Genomic DNA, 26,228 nt, shown 5'->3' with positions numbered 1-26,228 from the left:
CATCCCATGAGAGAGTGGTATAGGGGTGAAAGGGAATGTGAGGGTCCAAATCAGGGAGAAATCACATCCAATAGAGCAGAAGTATTCAAATTCACAGCTTGCAAAACTTCCAAGTGGGCTGAATGCAATTAAAATGCAACTAGGAAATGTTTAACAAATAAATAAAAATATAATACACTGTAGATAATGCTAACTTTTCATTTTCTAAGTGAATAGGCAGCCCACAAGGATCCATTTCTATTTGCATCTACACTGCATTAGAAGAATCACGGAAACTGTGGAAGCGGTGCTATCTGAGCTTGGCTGTAAAGGATAAGCAGGATTCTGATGCTTGGAAATGCAAGGGGAAGACCCTCCAAGTGAAGAAAATAGAACCAGCCAAAGCAAAGAAGAAAGTCTGAAGAGTGTTTGGGCAAAGTGAGTCACTAAACCTATGTTGAACATGGGGAGGGAATGGATGAAAATACATGTTGAAGTGCTTTTGTGGAGGGACTTGAAAGCCAGGGTGAGGAATTCAGACCTGATTTCACAAGCATTGGGAAGCCAATGAAGACAGATGAACAGGGAATGAATGGATCAGAGCTGTGCTTTAAGAAAATTATTCTGATGTAGAAGACTGGAGAGTGCAGAAAGTGGAAGCAGGGAGCCTGATCAGGACTTTATTGTAAGAATTGAGGTGGCAGATAAGGAAGGTCTAAACATGTCTGATGGTGGGGGAAGAGGGGGGTGAGGAGGTATGCAAGAACATTGGAAAACTAGAAGCCCAAAGACCGGTGACTGAAAGGGGGTGAGGGGAGGAGAAGTGAAGGCAGATAAAAAAAATGGCAATGCCGTTCTTGGACAGAATTCAGTGACAAAAATAAAAAAGACTAGAGAAGGGGGAAACAATAAGAAGTACAGTACTGAACTTGGTGATTTTAGTTGCCAGTGGAAACTGTCATGTCAGTCCATGTGAAAATGGTCAACATGCTATTAAAAACATCAGACTGGAGTTTGGTGAGAGAGGATGGGTCTCTAAGCTGTGGAGCAGTGGATAGACTGCTGGGTCTGGAGTCAGGAAGACTCATCTTTCTGAGTTCAAATCTGGCTTCAGAAGCTTCCTAGCTGTGTGACCCTGTTTGCCTCAGTTTCTTCATCTGTAAAATGAGCTAGAGAATGAAATGGCAAACCCCTCCAGCATCTTTGCCAAAAAACAAATAAACCCTAAATGGAGTCATGAAGAGATGGATGCAACTGAAAAAATACTGAACACACATCCAATCAGATCTAATGAGTGTGCCTACAGTTCCTAGAACAGTCAGGATTTAATAAATATTTGTTAAGCAATTAATTGGCTTATTTATCAAGTCCTTACCAGAAAGCCAGACTTTCTACTAGATGAGACAAATGGTAAGCAATCACTGCCTTCTAGGTACTTGTAGAGATAAAACCTGAAACAAAAATGAATGACAGCCCCAAGGGATCGTGTCGAGAGCACCAGTTCTTGTCCTGTTTTGGGTCATGGACCCCTTTGGCAGTCTGGTGAAATCCATGGACCCTTCTCAGAATCCTATTTTAAAATGCATAAAACAAAATGCATAGGATTACAAGAGAAGCCAATCATACTGAAATCTAGGTACTGATTTTTTTTTATAGTTCATGGAACTCAATTTAAGAACTCCTAGAGAAGGAAAAGAGAAGAGGGTCCAGGATAAAACCTGGAGATAAGCCTTCATTAAAGAGGCAAGAAGAGAAAGGGGAATCAACCAAAGAAATATTCAGAGAAGTAGGAGGAGAACTAGGAGGGATAGTGTCCCAGAAACTAAAGAGAAGAGAGATCTGAGGGCTAGGATACGATGAATGATATCAAATGCTCTGGAAAAAATGGGGGAGACAAGGCACTGAATTAATAAGATGATTTTGTCTCTGGGGGAAAATGTCTCTAAATTCTTAATTTTTACACTGCAAAGTCAGTAAATACCAATATTCTACTTAGACTTTGACATAATTTATCCTGTTAACTATTGGATATCCAAACTCACGGATGAAATTTGGAAATATTTTCCCATGAATGCCCAAAAACTACTTTGCCTGCAATTTTCCTCATTCAAACAAGCATTAATTAAGCACCTAGCATGTGCCAGACATTGCTCTAGGCACTGGGGGTACCAGAACAAATTTTTTTAAAATGAAGCAATCTATTTATGAGAAACTTATTTTCTAATAGGGTCTAGGGGAACGACAAGTACATGTGTAAATAAACACACACAACAAAAACATTAAGTAAACACATCGTTATATATACACATGTAAAACTACAGTGTGTTTAAATATGTATACAAATACACATATACACGTATTGCAGTTATATGCAAAGTACTCCTAATATGGAAATATATTTGTGTGACTTCATGTGTATAGTCAATATCACATTGCCTGCCTCCTCAAAGAGTGGAGGATGAGTGGGCGAGAGGGACAGAATTTGGAACTCAATTTTTTTAAATGAATATTTTAAAAATTTTACATGTAATTGGGAAATATTTAATAAAATAAAATAAAGAATGGAGACATGAGCAGTGGTGGTTGTTGTTCAGTCATTTTCAGTCTTGTCTGACTCTTCATGACCCCATTTGGAAGTTTCTTAGCAAAGATACTAGAGTGGTTTGTTATTTCCTTCTCCAGCTCATTTTACAGGTGAGGAAACTGAGGCAAAAGTGACTTGCTCAAGGTCACAAAGCTAGTAAATGTCTGAGGCCAAATTTAAACTCAGGTCTTCCTGACTCCATGCCCAATATTCTATCCACTGTGCCACCTAGCAGTGGAGGAGATTGGCAAAACCTTCAAGAGAAAGATGGTGTCTCATATTCGTCTTGAAAGAAGAGATAAACTCTATGAGGCAGAAATAAGGAGGGAGAACATTCCAGGCATGGAGGACAACCTGCACAAAAGTATTAAGTAAGAGATGTAGGGCCATGCGTTAGGAACAGAAAAAACCATTTGGCTGAATGGGAGAGTGCAGAATGAGGAGTAATATACAATAGGGCTGGGCAGAAAGAATGGGTCAAGCTGTAGAGAGCTTTAAAAATTAAATGGAGTCCATGGTGGGTGTTTTTTTCCTAGAGACAAAAGGAAGCCACTGGAATTGTTGGATAACCTGACACTGGAAAAACAAAATAACCTGATTATCACAATTTTTTAAGAAAAAAATTCAACAATCTGAGAACCTCCTCCAAGATAACACTACCCAGAGGAGGTGGGAGAATCTGATGCAGCCCATATGTTACAGGGCAAGGTGTTAGGAGGTTTAGCAGCCTTGAAGGAAGATGTATGGAGAGCAATACTGAAGTCAGGTGCTGAAATCATTTGAGGAGCACAGGAGAATGTACTGGAGGCTGGTAGAAGGCTGAGAAGAGGATGACAAGAAAACGGCATAATCTGAAAATATAACTTTAAAGAAAGTTTGGTGAATTATCTTGGCAGAACAATGATCTGGAAGTGGCAGTGGGGACTCTAGTATGCCAAGCAGAGCTGAAAGTAAACATGAGACAGTAGACCTAGACTGCAATGCATAGAGGTTGGGATGAATGAATGAAGATTAGCAGAAAAGCAACATTTGAATGTTCCTTTTCTTACATAAGTGCAGATATTTTTAATGTCAAAACATTCTACTCTCCATGGGGTGTATTTATTTTGAAATCCAGTTAGAATCTAAACGTCTAGCCTTGACCTGCATTTTCAAGTGTTTGTTGGATATAGTGGAATTGACGTCTTTCTCCTTCTTCAGTGATCAGTTCAGGTACCCTGTCCTTCATAATGCTGTTAACCTGAAAAGCAAAAGGAGGAAACAAGGGTGGTGAAGGACCTCTGGTTTATAACATATGAGGATAAATTAAAAGAATTGGGGATATTTGACCTGGAGAATAGGGGGGACAGGATAACTGACTTCAAGTACTTGAAGGGCTATTGTGGGAAAGAGATTGGATTGGTCCTACTTGGCAATAGATGGGAATTTCAAAGAGAAAAACTTAGATTTTCTCTCAGGAAAAACTTCCTAATTAAGTAGAGCTGTCCAAAACTGGACTTTAAAGAGCTAAGCTAAGTATATGTCGAAGTAGATGGACCTTTCCAACTCAGAATGTCTGTGATTCTCTAAAATCTTCCCTAATTCTCACACCAAGGGATCTATCAGTTCACTCTGTCTAATCTTGCCTATATATTCCAGTTGTTTGTGTGTGTGTGCCTCTTTTCCCCTACTAAATTACAAGTGCCTTGAGGACAGGGACTATATCCTTTTCATATTTGCATTCCTAGCATGTAGCATAGTCCCTTGTACAGATAGGAAGAGAGACAAAGATTAGACCTATGATTTAACTGGCATAGGGATCTCTGAGAAAATCTCTCCACCAATGCAAATCAGCACCTTCTCTATAACTTACAGTCTTAGAGAGTTGTCTAGAACACAGAGGTTGTTACTTGCCAAAGATCATACAGATAGTATGTGTCAGAGTACTAGAACTCAGGTCATCTTAGCTCTGAGACCAGTTCTCCATCTCCTAGTCCGTGTTGCCTTGCCTTGCACAAAAAAACCTAGATTTATTCTCATAAATTGCATTTAATTGATAGAATGTAGAATGTTGGTGAGATGGAAAATTGGTTTGGGAATATATGCCCCTTTTCCATATATTCTCAAGGATATGGAGAGGGAATGGACAGCTCAAAACTTCCTTTAACAAAATGGGGAGGTGGAGAAGGTAGGAAGGAAGGAGAACCAAAGGAATCCACCCTCATTAACCTAGAAGATCAACCAGATTAAAACAAGCTCTCTGCACAGACCTGCTGCTCAAATAAAGAGCCTTGGACTGGATGGACGTCAAGAGATCTGGATTCTAGAACCAGCTCTACTACAAGCTAGCTGCCATTTCATTTGTCTGATCCTCAGTATCCAAAGGGAGAATGAGGGAGTTAGATTATGTCATTACAGAACCATAGAATCTAAGAGTTAAAAGATACTTCAGAAGGGACCCAGTTAATTAAATAGCAAAATTTCTCTGTCTCTATCTCTCTCTCCCTGTGTCTCTCTCTCCTTATATATGTGTGTGTGTGTATATATATACATATACATGTGTGTGTATATATATACATATATATTATGTATATTTATGTGTGTGTATAATACACACATATATACACATATAATATACACACATATGTACATATACATATATATACATATTCATATGTGTGTATACCAGCAAAGTGGATAAAGTACTGACCCTGTAGTCAGGAGGACCTGAATTCAAATCTTGCCTCAGACACTGGCTATGTGACCCTGGACAAGTTATTTAATCCTATTTGCCTCAGTTCCCTCATCTATAAAATGAGCTAGAGAAGGAAATGGCAAACCACTCTAGTATCTTTGCCAAGAAAACCCCAAATGGAGTCATGAAGAGTCAGACACAACTGAAAATGATTGAACACAATTCAAGGCTACATCACCTTTCATTTGGAGCTCTTTAAAAAGTCTTTTAAGTGCATTCACATACTTCAGAATTTCTTCTTTAACGTCTATCCTTACACAGTTGTCAATAGTATTCTTTCTTTTATCTTTTTAGAAATTATTGATGTCACATCACCTTCAGTTCTCTCCTGCCCTCACCTGTCAAGACATCCCTTGTAACAAAGAATAGAAAAGAAAGACAGTTCAATACTAACCATCACATCTACTGTGTCTTACGATAATAGTCCACACCTGTAGTCCCCCATCTCTGCAAAGAAGAGATTATCTTTTTAAGGTATAATTCTAATCTTGTAATTCACCTTCAAAACTTCCAAAATGACTTGTTGAAAAAAAACTAAATTGTGCCTGTCCTCAAGGAGACTATATTCTCAGGAAGGATCAGGAAGAGATCAGATATAACATGTAGAAAGATGTTTTGTTGTTTTTTAGTCGTGCACTATTCTTTATGGTGTCATCTTGGCAAAGATACTAGAGTGGTTTGCCATTTCCTTCTCCAGCTCATGTTATCAATGAAGAAACTGAGGCAGACAGGATTAAGTGACTTGCCGAGGGTCACACAGCTAATAATGCCTGAGGCTGGATTTGAATTCAGGAAGATGAGTCTGCCTGTCTCCAAGTCCAGAATTCTATCTACTGTGTCACCTAACTGTCCTAGAAAATAAGCAAATATAAGCTAGTTTGAATTAAGTAGAAATTTAATTATAGTAGGAATCCTGGAAGAAACGGTATATGAACTGAGATTGCAGGAATATAAAAAATTTGTTAGAGACCAAAATAAGGAGGGATTGCAACTTTTTAAGACTAGTAAAAGTTAAATATGATATTTTTTTTTCCTTTTAAATGAAAAATAGTCCAGGAACCTCATTCTATTGAGCATAAAATAAAATAGGTCCTAACCCAAAATTAAAATATATCAATTGAATTGTCTTTAATGCCCTGCATCAACTTCTAACCTGATCGTTCTGGTCTTATGTTAAATCCACACTTATCCAGATATCCTCCAGGGGCATGTTTTTAAATGACTGCTCCTGGAGGGTCTTAATTAACTTCAGGATATCTTCAGCATAGATTTTAAAGCCAGGTTCAATTTCTATTTTTGACACAGATGCAAAGACCCTTTAATTTAATAATGCAATCACTTAATTTCTCTGAACTTCATTTTCCTTATTCACCCTGCTCTTTGTTGTTGCTTTGATCTGGACTTATAATTTCATCTACATAGGGAACTCACTGTGTGGAAATTCCCCCCACTGATGCTAGTCAATTACTTATCCCAGTCTCACGTTTTTTGTCATCTAAACTAATTGAGAAACCTAAAACTGTCCAGCCATGCTCATCTATATCATCCCAGCATCTCCATCAACACTGTGGGATTTTATTAGAAGGGAAAACTTTTAACAGAAACTAAGACAATGAAAAGTTTGAAATCAAATCTTTAGATTAAATCATTTAAAATAGAAAGACCCAGATAAATCAGTTTCAGACTCAGTTCTTGGGTCTGGGTAATATTTCATGTTTCAATTCTTTCCCAACACATAGCACAGTGCTTGACAAATGGTAAACATGTAATAAATGTTTTTTCATTCATTCACTTAAAAGATCTCAAAAACTGAGGCAGGCAGACAGTGAAGTATAGGAACCAGTCTGGGACAGGTGAAAGTGGGTCAATCAGAGTGAAACACTGCCACCTAGTGCCTAATTTGGATCAAGACAAGCGACTGATCTGAGCCTCAGCATACAGATCTCACTTGCAAGGCTGAATCCATACACGTAAATGTGTGAGAATGAGAACCTACATACCTAGATCTTTTCTGGATTGATTTTGGGTCATTCTGATCATTGATACCTTTATGTCTCTCCTGGAAGCAAGAAGAATCTATCTCCAAGCTACCTGAGTTGAAATACAGATAGTAGATAGCCGAATGAAATTTCAGTAAATACAACTGAATTTAGCACCTAGTTAGCACAAATAATTACCTAAAATAAGAAGATATCAGATGCTGTACAACCACACCCCACCTCAAGCCCAGGTGAGCACTCCTTCCCTCCCCCTCAAAATGCTACCCTGTTCCCTCCACATCCCTACTCAGCAAACCCTTACCCTAGACTCTCAAGCAAACAGTCCTTCTTTTCACTACATCTCCAAGACAAATCCAGATCCAAATGAATACTGTGGGTTTAGATCTGCTTATGTTTAGAAGGGGTCTAAATGAGCCTCTTTTTGGTATGGAGCCATGAAGCCAGGAAACAGAATTCAAATCCTGGCTCTGGAACTGAATACTCATATGGCAATGGACCATAAATGACCAAGTCACTTAATTCCATGAGCCTCAATTTCCTTATCTGTAAAATGCACTAGGTGGCACAGGAAGACCTAAGTTTAAATCCAGCCAGAGACACTTACTAGCTGTGTGACACTAGACAAGTTACTTCACGCTGTTTGCCTCAGGTTCCTCATCTGTAAAATGAACTGGAGAAGGAAATGGCAAACCACTCCAGCATCTTTACCCAGAAACCCCCAAAATGGGGTCACAGAGTCAGAAATGATTGAAATGACTGAACAATAAAAACATTTATATTACCATCTACCTCACTGGGTTACGGATAAAGGAAGTGCTTTCTTAAACCTTATTTAAACGTAAACTACCATTTTCATTGCCATACATGATACTGGTAAGTAATGGAGCCTAAGGGCCTCTAAGGTTCTAAGACTTCTCACAAGGTGAAATAACTTTATGAGGTAATGGACTCTGGGGTGACTCTGAAGTCCTAAGGTGGAGAAAACAACAACTTTCTGTAATCCACCCCAGGTACAACAAGAAGAGATTCACAAAACTGACCCTATCTTTCAAAGTTTGTGAGAAACCAGGTTTGACCTAACATGAATTCTTAGCCATGGTCAAAAGAAGCAGAATTCTCCCTAATCCCAAAAACATGATCTGTGTGTGACCGGTAGAATTGCCCTGAAACAAAATATTCCTCAGCTACATTGAGTCTGAAGGGGTGAGGAACCTGCAACCTCGAGGCCATATGAGGCCCTCTAAATCCTCAAGTGCAGCCCTTTGACAGACTGCAAGCTTCTCAGAACAAATTCCCTTAATAAAATGATTTTAGAAGCCATGGTCTAGGTTATCCATAAGAAAGATTTCATGACAGACGATATTATTAGATCCTGTATAGACCAAAGGAAGTGAGGGAATCTCATCTGTAAAATTAAGGAACCTTAGATATTGCTTCCGTTTCTAAATCTGTGACCCATTTCTTCAGAATAAACTCTCATCTGTTTGGAATAATTTGGATGTGGATGCCTCTGAAAGCAGAAGAATATTCAGGAAGAAACTGAATTTTAGAACCAAAAGGTACCTTAGAGATCGTGTAATCCAACCCTTTTATTTTGGATGTGAGGAAACAGAGACCTAGACAGAAGTGATTTTCCCACCCAGGGTGACACAGTTACTAATTGTCAGTGCCTGAACAAGTCTCCTTATGCCCAAGCCAGCTTCCCCAGTTGGGGTGGCATGGTGTAGTAGAAAAACTAACAGAGAAGACATAAAATCTTACTCCTTCTCCTTGCTCTCCCTCACTATGAGGGACCTGGGGTAGGGTCCTCCCTGGGTTTTAGTTTATCTATAAAATAAGGTTAGATTGGATTCTCTTCATCCTTACACTGGTTTTGAGGGGTCCCTTCCAACAACATAATGCTATGGTAAAAATGCACACGAATCCATGAGGACATTCAGAGCTCCCACTAACTTAACTGGAAGCATTCTGTCTTTGTGGCTTGTTTTCAGTGGGGAAAACCAGATCCATAATGTCCTTGGTGCTTCTCTTTATTACTTGCTACAGCTGCAAAGTAATTTTGCTGACCCTGCACTCAGCTTCCCACCTGGCCAGGTCCAGGTTGATGGTGACTAAGATGCTTTTGACAGCATCCTGACTCATCTCCAAGTCATTTGCTTCCAGAGGAATTTGTCAATAATTTTTTTCAGTCTTTAAGTGAAAAGTTTTGAAATATGACACCTCTTTTGTCCCCACCTCTCCCCCTTCTTTTTTATTTTTCCTCCTTAGGAGATCAGCTCACGTTCCTTCCAGGGAGAGAGCAGTGGACAATATGAGGAGAATGGCATTTACAGGACACCCAATGGTGTGAACATAACAGCGGAGGTCTGCAGAAAAAAGAAAAAATATGAAGAAAAAGGTATGTACACACACATACATACATACATACACACACACACATACACACACACACATGCTCATATTTCACGTTTTTTTCTTAAAGGAGAAGGGTGAAAAGGGGTTAGGAGAAACCTTTCAATAATGACGGTGAATGAGACCAGTGAGTTCTATGAGTATGTCATCGTCATAATTAATGATGTTTCTAAAGGAGTTAGTCAAGAAGCCTCTTCTAGTTCCAAATCAGGCGCTAATTGGCTTTGTGACCTAGGGCAAATCACTTGACATCATAGGATTTAGTACTAGAACAGTAATAGTAGTAGGTTACATTAAGGTTTGCAAAGCGCTTAACACACCTCATCTCATTGGTGATTCATAGCAATCCTTCCTGTCAGATTATCTTCACTTTTTGTTGTATAGTTAGGCGCAACTCTTCATGACCCCATTTGGAGTTTTCTTGGCAAAGATATTAGAATGGTTTGCCATTTACTTCTCCAGCTCATTTTACAAACAAGGAAACTGAGGTAAACAGGGTTAAGTGACTAACCCAAGGTCACACAGCTAGTAAGTGTCTGAAGTCATATTTGAACTGAGGAAGATGAGTCTTCCTGCCTCCAGGCCCAGTACTTTATTTACTGAGTCACCTAGCTGATCTGCTTTACAGATGAGAAAACAGGTTAAAGTGATCTAGTATGAGGTAGTAGAAAGAGTGCTGAATTGAGTCACAGAATTTAGATTCAAAATCCAATTCTACCATTTACTGTCTGTGTGACTTTGAGCAACTAGATTTATCCCTGACTCTTGCCCCAGACCTCAGTTTCCTTATCTGTAAAATGAGAGGTTTGAAGTCCCTTCTGGGGCAGTTAGATGGCTCAGTGGATAAAGTGTGGGGCCTCAAGTTAGAACTCCCTGAGTTCAACTCTGGCCTCAGAGTTGTGTGACCTTGGGCAAGTCACTTAACCCTATGTGCCTTAGTTTCCTCATCTGTAAAATGGACTGGAGAAGGAAATGGCAAACCACTCCAGTATCTTGGCCAAGAAAAACCCAAAAGGAAACACAAAGAGTTGGACACAACTGAAAAACAACTAAGCAACAAAAAAAGAGGTCCCTTCAAAGTCTAAATGTCTAAATGTCAGAGGCAAGATCCAAATGCCCATCCACCAGGCCTGTGTTCTCCCAAGTGACAGCAGCATCCTGATCCCAAAGTGTGTGGGATCAACCAATTAGATGGTAGGAAGATGAATGAATCCCACCTTCCCCACATGAGACCTGTCTCTATCATGACCACATTTACCCTTTTCCCCCATGATGCTCTCTCCTGATGTTCAAACTCCCAGCCTCTTCCCCTCTTTACTAATTGTCAGCCCCACAAGGAAGTTTTCAAATAAATGCAGCCAGCATACTTTTGCTCATTCACCCAGGTTAAGGTAAGCTATGTCTTCCCCTAGGGTCCTGGAAGTGCCCAGAAGGGTTTGGGTGTCTCTTCTTTAATACTATTGGTTCAAGTCCTTCCAAGTTGTCTTCCTCCCACAGTTAGCCAATGGTTATCCCTTCTACATCTCCACTTTCCCCATTGCAGTTTCAATATATCCTGGATCGACATAAGAAATTAAATGGAAATTTAGCAGGAGCTTTGTGCAAACTGCAGGTGACATGTTAAAATCAGCAGGCATAAAATCTATGACCAGATAACACAAATTTTAAAACAAGGTACTGTAAACACCCCATAAAAGAAAAAGAAAAAATTCGGACCACTGAGCCATCTAACTGCCCTAGAAGGGACTTCAAATCTCTCATTTTACAGGTAAAGAAACTGAGGTCGGAGGGGGGGGCAGGTTTGAAGGGAAGGCCAAAAGTTTTACAAGGATTTTTCCTCATCACACAAGAAAGATTCCCAAGTTATCCCTTCCCAATATGTGGAAGGGATAACCAGTGATTGACACCCCATTTGGCCCCCCATTGGCACCCAGCTAACCATTTAACCTCAATTAGCTCTTACAAAGGGATATTTACTTTGAAGCTGTAACAATGACAAAAATGCAAACATTTCCTCTGCTGGAAACTCAGGGGTGTGGAACACACTCTCCTTTATGCTACTACGATCTCTGGCAACAGTGGAGTTACTCAGTACAGCATAGTCTTGGACCCATCAAATGTAGTGGTTCCCTTGGTACCACTGGAAACATTTGTCCTTCTATCCTGCCTATGGCAGAGGTAGGGGAACAGAGAGGACATAGGTCCAGTTTCTTGTGGGGCAACAGCCAGTAAGTAGGAGTCCCACCCTCCCCCTTTTGGATTTGATTGGGACAAGATGAGTCACACAGGATTTATGGAAAGGTTGCCATCTCCATCATAGACCTCTTTTCACGATCTTTCCCCATAAACCACCTCTTCCATTCAACCAGGTTCCCAGCCTTATGGCCACCTGCCACTCCTCACCCTCCCTCACCCCATATAACCGATTAGTTGCCAAATCTAACCATTTATCCCCACATAACATCTCTCACATAGCCCCGTTACCTTAAACCTTACGAGAAAACGCTTTTCACCTGGACTGTGGTAATAGCCTCCTGAAGGGTCTCCCAGACTCAAATCTCTCCTCCTTCTACAACCAATTGATCTTCAATAGGTTCCAACAGCTGCCCAACAGATTTTCCTATAGCACAGGTCTGATTATATCATTCAATAAATTCCAGTGGCTCCACATTGATTCTAAGATCAGACACTTCTTAAGCTCATCCTTTTTTTGATATACATTTTTGTGTAAGTTTTATAGCGTATATTATTAGTATAGTAGCACATCTATAGTGAATAAATAACTAAAATACACATATACACACTCATCTGCCTCACTTAAATCCAACTCATGCACAAGTAAAGACATCACCTGTGAGGTCATTGGTCCTCTCTGGAAATGAAGGTAGAACAACAACATATGTACATGTGTGTATATGTGTGTGTGTGTGTGTGTGTATTAGGATTACAGCAGATAGCATGCTAGACTTGGAGTTAGGAAGTCGAGTTCAAATACAACCTCAGATACTTCCTGGTTGTGTGACCCTGGGCATGACTTCTGCTTGCCTCAGTTTCCTCATCTGTAACGTGGTGATAATAATAGCTCCTATGTCCCAGGATTTTTGTGAAGAGCAAATGAGGTACTTTGTAAAGCACTTTGCAAACCTTGAAGCACTACGTAAATGCTCATTATTATTAATGTGTCCTCAAAAATGTACCAATGGGGTATGTGATCCAAAATCTAGGGACCACTGTACTAGACCATTGCTCTCAAAATGTTAGAGTTGGAAGAGACCTTAGAATTAATCTAAGCCAACGCTTTAATTTTACTGTATAAATGAGCTAACAAAGGTCTAGAGAAGTTAAGGACCCTAGTAGTACCCAACAGAGCTGGGATCCAGATCCACTCCTCCTGAGTTTCCTCATCCATAGAGCAGAGTTGACTAGATAATCTCTGAGGTCCTTCCCAGTCAGTATCATAACATGGTCTATCATAGGATGCAACTCAGATACCAAGATTCATTTAGAAAGCCTAGAAAGGAACTCAAAGATTCAGGCATCCCTAAAATGATAATTTCAAGAAGGCATTTGGTCCTATCCTAGGGCCGTTTTTTCCTACCAGGAGTGCCCACACACAAAAATTGATAAACAGAAAGATTTTCAGTTGCGTCCAACTCTTCATGACCCTGTTTGGGGTTCTTGTGATAGAGACACTGAAGTGGTTTGCCATTTCCTTCTCCAGTTCACTTTACAGATGAAGAAATTGAGTCAAATAGGGTTAAGTGACTTGTCCAGGGTCACACAGCTGATAAGTGTCTGAGGCTACATTTGAACTTAACAGGCCTGGCACTCCATCCACTACGCCACCTAACTGCTTTTGCCTGTGAAAGTCTGGCCTGGCGCTCAGATAAACTAGAAGAGGGGAAGGACATGTTGCATTTGATATTTGGTTGGGCCCTTTATTGTAGAAGCCTCCAAATGATCAGAGGAGAGATCACCGAAAAGGAAAATCTGTCTATCTCAACATCAATGCTTTAAACCTACTTTTACCCTTGCATTTCCTTACTTTTGCTTGGATAGGCCTATGAATAATTCAGGTCCTTAAGTGCCACCAGTTTCTTCTAATTAACATTTGGATTAGACAGTCTTGTCTATGCTACTGGCAGAGGATAAAACAAGGCAAGTCTGGACCCATTTGATTTTATGTCATAAGTGCTGAGAGGCCTGGCAATCCTCAAAGATGACCTGAGTGATTACAAGTAGACAGATACTGTAGGTAAACAGAGCAGAGCCAAGGTCTGATCAAGCCCCTAGTATCTCCTCAGGAGCAATAAACCAGGTCTCCACCCACTTCTCTGTAAGTGAGAGAATAAAGACATAGACACTCAGGGAAAAAAAGGCTGCCTTCTACCTTCTCTCCTTTCCCCAAAGATGTTCTTTCCCACTCCAGTCATAAGCTTTCTATACTGCGTTGCAATGGAAAGAATACTGAATGGATCCAGAATCTAAGACCGTAGGCATGAATCCACACTACCTTCTACCACCTATGAGACTTTGGGTAAGTCACTTAACCTCTAGACCTTAGATTTCTCAATTTCATTTTGCCCTCAATAACTCTGTGAAGTGGATAGTGGCAAAAAATTGTGCCTATGGACTGAGAATCTCAAAGACTGAGATCTCATAAAATGCCAACAGGACAGTGGGAGAATGTCCTAAGAATAGTTAGGAGAGTTAAACATACACCAAGGGATATAAAAATCCATTTTTAAAATAAAATAAATTTGGCCAGTCATGGTGGCCTATAACTGCAATTCCAGATATCATAGAGGCTGAGGATGGTGATTTCTTTGGGAGTTTTAAATGCAATAGGCTCTGCTGATCAAATGTCCGCATTAAATTCCCCATTAAGCTAGATGTCAATATGATGAGCCCTGAGGAGAGGGAGAAGAGGAAAGCACCACTGGGTTCCACTAAGGAAGGAGTAACCCAGCCCACATCAGAAACAGAGCCAGTCAAAGCTTCTGTGTAAATCAATAGCGGTATCTACCCAAGAATAGTCATTCTGCTTCCTGTTTGGGTGAGATGAAAAGACTCCGTCTAGATGGATGGAGAGGGAAGGGAAGGGAAGGGAAGGGAAGGGAAGGGAAGGGAAGGGAAGGGAAGGGAAGGGAAGGGAAGGGAAGGGAAGGGAAGGGAAGGGAAGGGAAGGGAAGGGAAGGGAAGGGAAGGGAAGGGAAGGGAAGGGAAGGGAAGGGAAGGGAAGGGAAGGGAAGGGAAGGGAAGGGAAGGGAAGGGAAGGGAAGGGAAGGGAAGGGAAGGGAAAGGATAGTTAGACAGACCCAGGTACAGAGAGTCACCCAAAGCAGGAAGTAACTTCAAGGAATGTGTCCCCTGGCAGCAAAAAAGAGAGATGGCCCATGGAGAGGAACAGACATTCAGAACTCAGATGAACAGCCTGCCTGCAAAGACATTACATCCAAAGAAGATTGCATTTGAATTTATGAAGAAAGAAAGGACTTTCAGGCCCTATATCAGGAGTTGTGAGTTATCTTTACCACACACATACCTTTGCCACATACCTCACTACTATCATACATTGTCTGAATCTACTTTCTTCACAGACATTGTGTTTCCCTGTGAGAGAGTAAACCCCTCAGTTTATGGAAGGAATGTTTTATAACTACTATCCTTGCTCTACCATTTGAGTAAATGCATTGGCTAAGAGCTAATTGTATCTACTGGCAAATTGTTAGTAGGAGGCACGTCAGTGGGGGCTCATTAGCTTCAGTGTTATTTAGTGTTAAGAGTACAGACCCATAGGATTACCCCTAGAACCTGTTAGAGTAGCCCCTGCCTTCTGGGCAGCCAGTCTTACAGTCCTTACTCTTAAATGCCTTGCCCCCTTCTCTTACCGCTGCTTTTCTCAAGCTCTGGTTTATTCCCAGCATCTGCCCCCTCTGCTCCTCACATGCTCACAAGCTGCTGAAAGAAGCTGGAGGAAATCCTCTAAATGTCCTTTCTGGATACATTACAAATTCATGTTATCCAACTTCAACATGTCTGTTCTGTAGACATGTTCTCGATTAAGACAGGAAGTTCTTTTATTCCTCCCTAATTGATTCTTTATTTCACTCCTCACAGAAGCTGTTCCAAATTTTCTTTTCTCTCCTGAAGGTACACACACACACACACACACACACACACACACACACACACACACACACACACACACACACACACACATGTTCCTTCTCCCTGTCTGACTCAGCTAAGAAACTTGACTTTCATTTTGCTAAAAAAATTGAGGCCATTCAACATCAATTCCTTATTCTAAAAATTCCTTCATATCAAAACCCTTTGACATCATCTTCCACTCTCCTCCCCACCCCATCTCTGACAGAGAGATGGTCTTTCTCCTTCATAAGGCCAACTCCTCTCCATGTACACTTGATTTCATCCCACTTCATCTTCTTCAGCAGATCAGTCTCTGCCCTCCTCAAATCTTCAACTTCTCCATATCAACTGGCTCCTTTCTTACTGCCTTCAAATATGTCCAAGACTCCCTATCCTTTCAAAAAAAAAACTTTCCTAAAACCTACCATCCCTTCAAGCAGTCATCCTATATGTCTCCTCCCTTTCTTAGTCCAACTCTTTGAAAAAGTTGTCTATTAATCATTGCTTCCACTTCCTCTCCTTTCACTCTCTCCTTAACCCTTTCCCATCTGGCTTTCAGTCTACTCATTCACCTAAAACTGCAAAATTACCAGTGATCTCATAATTGCCAATATGATGGTCTTTTCTCAGTCTTTATCCTTCTTGACCTATGTGCTACATGTGACAATGCTGACTGGCTTTTCCTGGATACTCTTTCCTATTTTGTTTTTGTTTTGTCTTTTACTTTTTTTTGATGACTCTATCCTGGTTCACCTCCTTTCTGTCTGACTGCTCCTCTTCATTTTTCCTTCTGGCTCATCATCCACATCATACCCCTCAACTGTGGGTGTTCCCCAAGATCCTGTCCTAAGCCCACTTCTCCTGTCCCTTTTCACTCTCTCTTGGTAGCCTTGTCAACTTCTATGGGTTTCTCTATATAAATCACTCACAGATCTACACATCCAGTGCACCTCTCTCCTGAGCATCAGTTCTATATTACCAATTGATTATTGAATAATTCAAAATGGATGTCCTGGATACATCTTAAACTTATTTCTTTTTTTTAATTTTCACCTTAGTTATGTTGCATAGAAGAATTAAAATGAATGGGAGACACCATAAAACAAAACAAAACATAACACAAGAGAAAAGGGTCTGTTTCATTCTGTGATCCAATTCCATAGTTCTTTCTTGGGATGTGGAAAGTATTTTGCCTCGAGTCCATTGGGAATTTTTTAGGTCCTTGCATTGCTGTGAAGGGCCAAGTCTACCAGAAAAATTCCTTACACACTGTGGTTTTTGCTGTGTACAAAGTTCTCCTGGTTCTGCTCCTTTCACTCAGCGTTAGTTGACACTCACTAGTTGTGTGACCTTGGGCAAGTCACTTAACCCCAATTGCCTCATCTTGGCTCATCTCCAGTCATCCTGATGAATATCTGGTCACTGGATTCAGAGGGCTCTGGAGGAAAAGTAAGGCTGGTGACCTGCACAGCCCTCCTTCACTCAAAACAAAGTCAAATGCAAGTCATGTCATCATTTCTCTGATGGCATGGTCTTCTTCAGCAATGAAGGGCAAACACACACACAGTTCATATAAGTCCTTCCAGGTCTCTCTGAAGTCTTCCTGTTCATCATTTCTTATAGCACAACAGTATTCCATTACTAAATTCATATACCACAACTTGTTCAGCCATTCCCCAACTGATGGGCATCCCCTTGATTTCCAGTTCTTGGCCACCACAAAGAGAGCTGCTATAAATATTTTTGTACATGTGGGACCCTTTCCCATTTTTATGATCTCTTTGAGATACAGTCCGAGAAGCGATATTGCTGGATCAAAGGGTAAACTTAATATTTCTGAAAGTAAACTCAGTCTTTTCCCCTAAATCCTCCCCTTTTCCAAACTCCTGCAGAAGAAACCACCAGCAGTCCACTGTTTCAGATTCATAATCTTACCATAATCCCCACCCCAGCACATTCTACATCCTACAACTAAAGTGATTTTCCTTAAGTCAGTATTTGACCATGTGACTCCCCTAACTCTACCAACTCCAGTGGCTTCCTATTACCTTTGAATAAAATTTTTAAAAAAATAAAATTTATCTTTTAAAGCCCTTCACAACTTGGCCCCAAACAACCTTTCCAGTCTCACTAGACATTACTTTCTTTTCCCCACTCTTAGATCCAAACAAACTGGTCTTTTCTCCCTTCCTCATTCATCTCCTATAAGTAAGGGAAGAAGAAATGTCAGAAAATACTTCCCTTTCTTCTTTGCAAAGGTAGGGCACTACCAGAACTGTGGAAAAGAAAACAGCCACCCTTGCATTATAGCCAAACCTGTCAGATTCATTTTGATTAATGTACAAACAATTCCGCTTAGAAAGAAATAGATTCAGCAATTCTTCCAGCTAAATCAGAAAAGTTTCCCTCTCTCAAACAATTTCAAAAATCAGATTTTCTAGCAAGCTGGGGAAAAATATTCCACAACAATATAAAACAAAGGCTCTTAGTTTAAATTTAAGATTTTTTTGAGTTACTGAACAAGGAGATTGATGTTAATGTTGGCCCAGATCCTGGGTAGAAGGAGTTTCTTCTGGAAATTAGCTAACAACTTCCTCTTTAAGTCTAATCAAAGGTAAACCAAAGGGACAGCTCTTTAGATTTGGTTAACTAAAAGGCATCCCCACTCTTAGGTTGGTGGACAATAAACGTGGCACTCCTGACCTCAGCTTGGTCCTCTATTAACCTGACTGCTGATTCTGTCTAGTGGAATTAAGGTCATTTCCCAAAATTGATCAAGGCAAACTGATTCAAGCGAGGTGGATTAGATCTTCCTCTATTCAAGGGAGAACTAGTCAAAAGAAGCATAGCTCTTTACAACAGGACACTGTTATAATACTAATTTTTAATTTCTGTGATGCAGTTGAGATCTCAGTGTGCTTGAGAATGTGTGTGCCCCACTGTATGTAAGCCTATACACAGTGGAAAACTACGTACGCGTGGACTTCATGGGTGAACTTTCTTCCTTTCTTTTTTATTTATTTTTTTCATTCATTGAATTTTTATTCATTGTTACAACAGACAGCTTTGGGTGGGAAGGGAGTGTAATGGGTATCACCTCTGAAAACAAATGACCAGAGAGGCACAGAGTTACTCTGAAAAATAAATAAAAACAAAGGGTTAACAGTGGCCATAAGAAAAAAACTTTCTCTGCTCTGTTGGAGGAGAGAAGCTAGACACACGTTCTAGAGCCTTCTCTGATACCAAGGACACCTGCTTTCATGTGGGCAAATCTCAATACATATGCTAGTGACTACACAGTGAGCTGTAACCCTGACAATGAGGGCCAACAGCAAAAATGAGACAAGTTTGATTCATAGAAGGACTTCATGACCTGGTTTCTGCAGGTGCTTGTCTGATATCAAGGACCACCTAGTGCTGGTGGGAAACAGTTCTGAGATTTTCTGTGGCTGAGTTCATACAGAGGGTGAGCACAAAGGACTGTTGCTATGCCAAGCTCAGGGCACAGCTTGCTTGCTGGGCCTTAGCTCTGAAGAACAAGATGTCTCCTAATAGTAAAGAGAGGAGTAAAAAGAGAAGGGTGGTCCTGGCATGGGGAGCCTGACAATTCCCCCTTTTGGCCAAAGGGAGGGGGTCTAGAGAGGCCAGTTGGACAGGATATTGAGTTGAGGGACAGTTGTGGACTTAGATTGGTGAGCTTGGGAGTTAAGGTGGCAAATCCAACAATTTGTTACCTCCTCCACCTTAGTAATGATGTAATGCCATTTGTATCCCAGGTTAGTTCCTTGATAGGACCTATTGGAGAAGTGTGTCCCACGTATCAAGGAGAAACTCCCAATAGAGAATTGGGGCCTTTGTAGTTGGGCACATAATAAAAGGGAAGAGAGAAAAAATAAAAACTAGGACAGTGTACTCAGCCCTCATCCAGAATCTTGGGATAGCTGTCTTGTCTAAATGTCGACTGCTTCTGGATCAGCACTAGATGAACCTTGAGGTGCCCAGAGGATTCTACTGTTCACTCAGTAGCGGGGGCTTTCTTCAGATGATCCAGGAGTCTCTTCCCACAAATTTGGCAGTGGTAGGAACAGTCAAAAAGACCTAGTAGGGATCCTTAGAAACAAAGATTGATTGTACTGGCCCCAGGACTGGGCCAGTTTTGAGATAAGACATATGGGCTGATTGTGGTGTGCAATTGTGAGAAAACACCTTGCATCAGTCTTTGGATCTAAGTTTCTGGTCAGCATAACAGAAGTCCTTGGTTAAGCGTCTCTAAACAGCACATAAAGATGGTCCAGATTATGTGATAACTAACTTTGATAGACTTGACTCTTCTTAGCAATGCAAGCTTCTAAGACAACTCCGAAAGACTCATGATGGAAAATGCCATCCACACCCAGAGAAAGAGTTATGGAGTCTGAATGCAGATCAAAGCACACTATTTGCTCTTTCTCTTTTTTCTTTTATTTCTTCTTTTCCCTAGTTCATTGATTCTAGTTCTTCTTTTGCAACATGACTAATGTGAAAATATGTTTAACGTGAATGTATATGTAGAACCTATATCAGATTGCTTGTTATCTTGAAGAAGGGAGAAGGAGGAGGAGAGGGAGAGGGAAAAAATTTGGACCTCAAAAAGCTTGTGGAACTGAATGCTGTAAACTAAAAATAAATAAATAAATTGTTTTTTAAAAAAAGATAATCCAATTTCCTACTCATGCAGGGCTAGGTTCAAACAATGTAAAGTGATGTGAAAACAAAAATTATCAATAAACAATTTAAAATGAAAGTTGAATAATTAGGCAGAAAAAAGTTAATAACTTTGTAACAGAGAATAACTATATAAAGCCTGAGATCCTTCAGTTTTGTCTTTAGAGTTCAGACCTTCAGCTTGAAGGAAGTGATCAATATTTTTGGAGTTACATGTTAAACTTTCTTAATTCCTATACTTGTAGATTAAAATTATAATCAACACTTGTTTTTTCCAGACTAAATGATATGACACATTCTGGTTGTGTGACATTAAACAAGTTACTTAACTGTTCGATCCTCTTCACAACTAGATAATATGTCACAGAGAACATATCAACTTGCATTGGTACAGGGAATTTTTCATTGGGAATTTGAAGACATATCAATGAAATTGCAGGTCTAGTCTATGATAGTGGTTGCTGTCTCTCAGGGTTAAAAATACACTTTAAGAGTGGAAAGCTATCCAACATACCCTAAGTTTCAGCTAAACTGAACCTTAAAGCCCATCTGGTCCAAGAACAAGAATCTTCTCTGTAAGCTACCTAAGAAGTTCCCATTTGGTTTTTGCTTGAAGATCTCCAATGAAAGGAAACTCATTACCTGCTAAGGAAGCTCATTCTGACCTAGGATAGCTCTAATTCTTAGGTATTCTAAATCAGCCTCTCTGAAACTCCCACCCAACACTTCTCAGTCTGGACAAGAAGAGTAAGTCTAATATGTTTACAAGACAGACCTTCAGATACTTGAAGACTGTAATCATATTTCTCTCCCCACCCTCACCAATATATCCCATCCCATCTCTTTTCTTCTCTAGGCTAAACATCCTCCATTCACTTCCTTCAGTGGATTCTCTCCTGCAGCAAGGTCTTCAGTTCATCCACCATTCCGGTTGCTTTCTTTTGGATTATTAATTTATCAATATGTCAATCTAACTATTAAGTAATTGCTAACTATAAGCAGTCATTTAATAAATGCTCATTGAGTAATAATTTAATTTATCTATGTCCTTCTTAAAATGTAAAATCCAAAAATGAATATAATACTTCACATACGATCTGACCAAGATGGCATACAGTACAACCAACTATCACCTCAAGTATGCTGGACAATTAACCTCTCTAAATGCAACAGAGGTAAGTAGGCAATACAAAAGACAGACAGATAGCATGGAGTATAGGATAGTAAGCTAAATCTGAAGTCAAGAAGTCCTAGGTTCAAATCCCAATTCTAGTACTTATTGGCTCTGTGACCCTGAGAAAGTCACCCAATGCCTCTGAACCTCAGTTTCTTCATTTGCAAATTGAGGAATATTTTCATCACTTCTTTTAAGACACAACTCAAGTGTTACTTTCTACACAAAACCTTTCCTGATCCCACCTCTTGAAGTGCATATATGTGTGTGTGTATATATATGTATATGTATACAAATACAAATATATTTTACATATAAATATGTAATAGTGCATAAACTATATAATATATAAAATTAATATATGATATCCAAAGTACATATTACATATACATATATATATTGTTTCCTCTAACTGCGTTTAAGCTACTTGACAGTAGGAATTATTTCTTTTGTTTATTTGTTTGTTTGTTTGTTTGTATCCCCAGTACCTATCTCTGTGCATTGGCACACAGGGGCAGCTAGGTAGCATAATACATAGAGCTCCAGGCATGGAGTCAGGAAGACTCATCTTCATGAGTTCAGATCTGGCCTCAGATACTTACTGATTGTGTGACCCTGGGCAAGTCATTCACCCTTGTTTGCCTCATTTTCCTTATCTGTAAAACGAGTTGGAGAAGGAAATGGCAAACCACTCCAGTAGCTTTGCCAAGAAAACTCCAAATGGGATGACAATGAGGCAGACACAATCGAACAATAAAAGTCACTTAATAAATGCTGGTTGATTAACTGATGGCTAAGGATCCCTTCCAGATCTAAATCAATGGTCCTATAATTGTGTCAAGCTCTGCTGCTGGGACTTAGAGGGGACCCTATTATTGGACATGTGCAAGGAAGAACACTGAGTTTAACTGAAACACTCAAGGGAGCAGAAAGTCAGGATAGCAAGTGAAGGGTGCTAATGTAAAACAACAAGTCCCTCCCACTGGGACCAAGATTGACACCTCGAAACAATGGCAAGGACTAATATTTTCAAAGCAGATGCCAGAACAGATTTAATCAAGGATGACATCATGAACGAATGAGCAAATGAATGAATAAGTGAGTGAGTGAATAGGACCTCTTGAGCACAGTGGTCTTCAGGCCAGGATAGGAAACTCTTCAGGACTGAGTTCATGGCTTCTCCACTATCAGAGCAACTCAAGTATTTTCTAGGAAAATAAAGCATCCTGCTATAGAATGCCTATTTGTCTTCTCATCTTTGAAATTACAGATAGGGACACACTAATTGGATGAAAAGTGGAAGTTTCCCACCTGGAATAGAAAAATAGGATTATGGGTTTTTAGCTAAAAAGGATTTTATGAACCATCTTGTCCAACTCCCTCATTTTACAAGTGAGGAACTAGAGCCTAGACATCATATTTCAAGAAATTATCAAAGAAAGCTATCCTGACATCCTAGAGCCAGAATGCAAGATAGAAATTGAAAGAATCCATCAATCACCTCCTGAAAGAGATCCTAAAATGAAAACTCCTACGAATATTATGGCCAAATTCCAGAGCTCCCAGATCAAGAAGAAAATACTAGAAGCAGCTAAAAAAGAAATGATTCAAATTTTGTGGAGCCATAGTCAGGATCACACAAGATTTGGCAGCAGTTTTGTTAAAGGAGCAGAGGACTTGGAATATGATATTCTGGAAAGCAAAGGAGCTAAAATTACAACCAAGAATAATCTATCCAGAGAAAAACATGGGTATTTAATGCAATAGGAGACTTTCCAGCATCTCTAATGAAAAGACCAGAGCTGAATAGAAAATTTGGCAATCAAACACAAGACTCAAGAGGAATATAAAAAAGGCAAGCATGAAAAGAGGAATCATAAGGGACTTAATAAGGTGAAACTGCTTACATTCTGGTATGAGAAGATGATACACATAACTCCTAAGAACATTATCATTACTAGGGCAATTAGAAGGAGTTTACATAGAGAAAGGATATGAATACAAGTCAAATATATTAGAATGATCTCCAAAAGAAGTGGAGGGGTGAAAAAGAGGGATGCGCTGGGAAAGGAGGAAGGAAGAAGATGAATGGAGAAAACTATCTCAAATAAAAGGCATGTAAAGAACTTCCACAATAGAGGGGGAAATAGGAGGTGGGGCAGGCAATGTTTGAATCTCACTCTGATTTGAAGTGGTTGAAATAAAGAAGAAATATATATGTGTGTGTGTATGTATAAGGGTATATACATATATGTACATATATATATTACACACACACACACACACACATATATATACACAAAACTCTCTTTTGGGTACAGAAATCTATCTTATACAACAAGGAAGTAGGAGGGGAAGGGGATAAGAGAAAAGGGGAGAGATAAGAGGGAGGATAAATTAAAGGAGGCAGTGGAGAGAAACTAAGCAGACTTTTGAAATATGTTTTGCATGACTTCACTTGTATAATTGATACCACATTACTTACTTCTTAATTGGTAGGAGAGAATTTGCAACTCAAAATTTTTTAAAATGAGTATTGAAATAAAGTATAAAAAGAAAGAAAAGACAAGAGGTAAAGAGCACCTAAAGTAGGGCCTCTGATGCTTACTACCTGTGTGACCTTGGGAAGACTACTTAACTTCCCTGAGCTCCAGTTAGACTGAATGCCTTCTGAGGTCCGTTCTAGCTCTAAATCTGTTATTCTATGAATTATAATACTAAAAATATAGAGTAGTGTCTGTGAGAATAGAGAGGAGAGGGTGGATGGGAGAGATATTACAGAGGTCAAAAAGATATAGTTTGGCAATTGATCGGATATGAGGGATGAGGGAGAATGAGGAGTCACAAATAAGAACAAGGTTTTTTTACATGCATGTCCTTTTCCCCTTTTTGTGATTTCTTTGGGATACAGACCTCATAGTGAAGTACTGCTCAATTAAGATTTGGTCAAACAGTTTTATAGCTCTTTGGGCACAGTTCCAAATTGCTCTCCAGAATGGTTGGACCAGTTCACAATTCCACCAACAGTGCATCAGTGTCTCAATTTTCCCATATTATGTCCAACATTTATCATTTTTGCCAATCTGATAGGTATGAGGTGATATTTCAGAGCTGTTTTGATTTGCATTTCTCTATCTAATCTATCTATCTATCTCCAAATCTAGTGATTTGGAGCATTTTTTCATATGACTATAGATAACTTTGATTTCTGCATCTGAATACTGCTTGTTAATATCCTTTAACCATTTATCAATTGGGGTATGACTTGAATTCTCATAAATTTGACTCAGTTCTCCATTTATTAGAGAAATGAGGCCTTTATCAAAGACATTTGCTTCAAGCTGTATGACTAGAAGAACAGTGGTGCCCTCAACAGGAATACATAAATTCAGAAAAGGGTTAGGTTTGGGGGCAAAAGATAAGAAACCCAGTCTGTGACTTTCTTAAAAGGCAGATATGACAATATCACTCTTCTATTCAATAAACTCTAATGATCCCCTCTTACCTCTACAATTAAGTATTAGGTTCAATAATCTAGAGTTATGGACAGGTAGGTGGTACAGTGGATATAGTGCTGGGTCTAAAGTCAGGAAAACTCATCCTGAGTTCAAATCTGGGTTCAGGTACTTATTAGCTGTTACCCTGGACATGTCATTTAATGCTGTTTGCCTCAGTTACTCATCTATAAAATGAACTAGAAAAGGAAATGGCAAACCATTCCAGTATCATGGGCAAATTGGCTCTCAAAAAAACTGAAAAAACTGAATAAGTTCCATGGTTTAACTAGTCAACCCTTTAACAGGATTTTACAATCTTAAAGACCTTATCCCCAAGTTCCCTTTCCAACCTATGTACATATACATATATATATATATATATACATACAAATGTGTGCATGCACACACACATACATTTATACACACACACGTCATATCCCTTTCCTACTCTCTATGGTTCAGTCAAACAGGCCTCTTTGAGTTTGAAATATCGAATAGACATTTGGAAATTCATAACTTGAACTAAGGATAGAGACAGAGACTAATATATAGACATTGGCCATCTGCACAGAAATGATCATTCAATTCATAGGAGATGATTCAATTATAAGTAAGACAATACAGAAAGAGAACACAAGATGGCCCAGAATAAGACTTTGGGACTAAGGTACAGAATAATGAACCAGCAAAAGAGCCTGAAACGTATCAATAAGACATATAAAAGGAGAACCAAGTGAGATCAGTGTCACAAAACTCAGAAAAGGAAAAATAAATGGTAGAAAAGTGTAGTCAAATTTCAAATGTTGAAGAAAAGTTAAGAAAGATGTGAAAAGAGAAAAGGTCATCGTACTTGGCAATTAAGGCATCATTGGTGACACTTCTGTCCTTTTGTTGAGGCTTTGTGTGAGTGGGCTAGGCCAGCAGATGTTCAGCTGTTTTCCAGAAACTCCTCTGGACCTTCTCCAATTTCACCGCTTTCCTACTGGACCTA

The 26,228-nt window shown here is 39.6% G+C and overlaps 1 long non-coding RNA gene across 1 annotated transcript; it reads right to left on the bottom strand.

Moving 5' to 3' along the window:
- Nucleotides 1-3,443: 3,443 nt before the first annotated feature.
- LOC140523288 (uncharacterized) lies at nt 3,444-26,228 on the bottom strand. The gene is made up of 4 exons (XR_011973368.1): nt 26,088-26,228; nt 9,533-9,663; nt 5,692-5,744; nt 3,444-3,803 (listed from the first exon to the last, which is right to left on the bottom strand). It is a non-coding gene; the product is annotated as an uncharacterized lncRNA (long non-coding RNA).

Source organism: Notamacropus eugenii, chromosome 1 (genome assembly GCF_028372415.1).
Source record: "Notamacropus eugenii isolate mMacEug1 chromosome 1, mMacEug1.pri_v2, whole genome shotgun sequence".
In the NCBI taxonomy this organism is placed as follows: Eukaryota; Metazoa; Chordata; class Mammalia; order Diprotodontia; family Macropodidae; genus Notamacropus; species Notamacropus eugenii.
The sequence above is the reverse complement of the archived record's forward strand: the minus strand, read 5'-3'. Positions and strand labels throughout refer to the sequence as shown.